This window comes from Diabrotica virgifera, chromosome 9, assembly GCF_917563875.1.
Source record: "Diabrotica virgifera virgifera chromosome 9, PGI_DIABVI_V3a".
Lineage (NCBI taxonomy): Eukaryota > Metazoa > Arthropoda > Insecta > Coleoptera > Chrysomelidae > Diabrotica > Diabrotica virgifera.
In genome coordinates this window covers 212,111,702-212,113,159 of record NC_065451.1, presented here as the reverse complement: position 1 = coordinate 212,113,159, position 1,458 = coordinate 212,111,702, and positions in this window count along the sequence as shown.

Here is a 1,458-nt window from a genome sequence, read left to right as displayed (position 1 = left end):
TGTTTGGTTTTTTTATTAAATACCCTTTACCTCGTTACCTGGAAATATTACAGAGGGGATTAGGGCAATAGGGACTTTTAAACTTTGACAGTTGGTTACGGCCAGATGGTGGAAGGCATATATGTCAAATTGTTTGCCATAGTCATGTTGTTTTGCCAAATCAACATGGATGGATAGAGCTGACAAAAACACGTGCAACTTATAAAATTGTTTAAATTTTGAAATGCAAAGAGGTACAAAGCAAGAAAGAAGCTCTGTGAAAGTCAAATTTTCCCTAACCAATTGGGGTTCATAAATGTTGTTGGTACGAGGGAGGAGAGACTACGTCTTATTTCAGAGATGCAGAGACGTCAATTGCAACGTAGATGTGCATGTCTGGTTGATTACGAGAAAGCGTTTGATCGAGTACAGCACGCCAAGATGATGCAAATACTAAAACAAGCAGGAATTAACAACCGAGATCTGAAAATAATTAGAAACATTTAGTGGAATCAGACCGCATACCTCAGAATTGAAGGTGAACACACCGAATATGTGAAAATCATGCGTGGAGTGTGGTAAGGGTGTATTCTGTCTTCTCTAATCTTATAATCTCTACTCTGAAAGAATATTGGGCGAAACTGAAAAAGTTATTCTACTAAAGCGGTATCGGCTAAATAACATCTGATATGCAGGTGATACCATACTATTTGGGGACAACCTAAAAGACCTACAAATCCTTATGAACAAAATAATGTATATTAGTCAACACTATTAGTCCAAGAGGCAGGGCTGAAAAATCTCTTTGAATTTACTAAAGCTAGATTTTTCACAGTTGATTACTGTGATTGTGTAGAGAAACATACTGCGGTCGGTCAAGCGAAACGTAGCACAGGGGTTACTGAGAGGGTATCAAAGTTGCTTTCCTACGAAGGTAATTAAATCCATTTACTAAGGCTGCAAATCAGTACACACATTCTGAATTAAACATAAATAAAAGTTTGTATAGTCGGTCAGCTGTATGACGGGACAGCTGGTCGGTCGGCCCCGGTGAATGTACAGGGTTATTCACTATATTTTGACCCCCTTGTAAACTGCTTTATTTACAGAATTAGAAAAAAATGTAACCTACAAAAGTTATTCGATTTTTAAATTATGATTTTTTGACATATATATCGTACTAGTGACGTCATCCAGTTGGGCGTGATGACGTAATCGACTATTTTTTTAATGGGAATAGGGGTCGAGTTCTAGCTCATTTAAAAGTTTATTCAATTCCCTATTCAGTAATATAAACATTAACATGATTAATTTTACAGGGTGTCCAAAAAATTTTTTAATTATATTAATAATTGTTTAATTATTAATTCAAAAAAAATTTTTGGACACCCTGTAAAAATAACGATCTTAATGAATAGAATAAAATAGAAGAATAGAATACTTTATTTGTCCTGCAAGATCATTTACATGATATAGGAT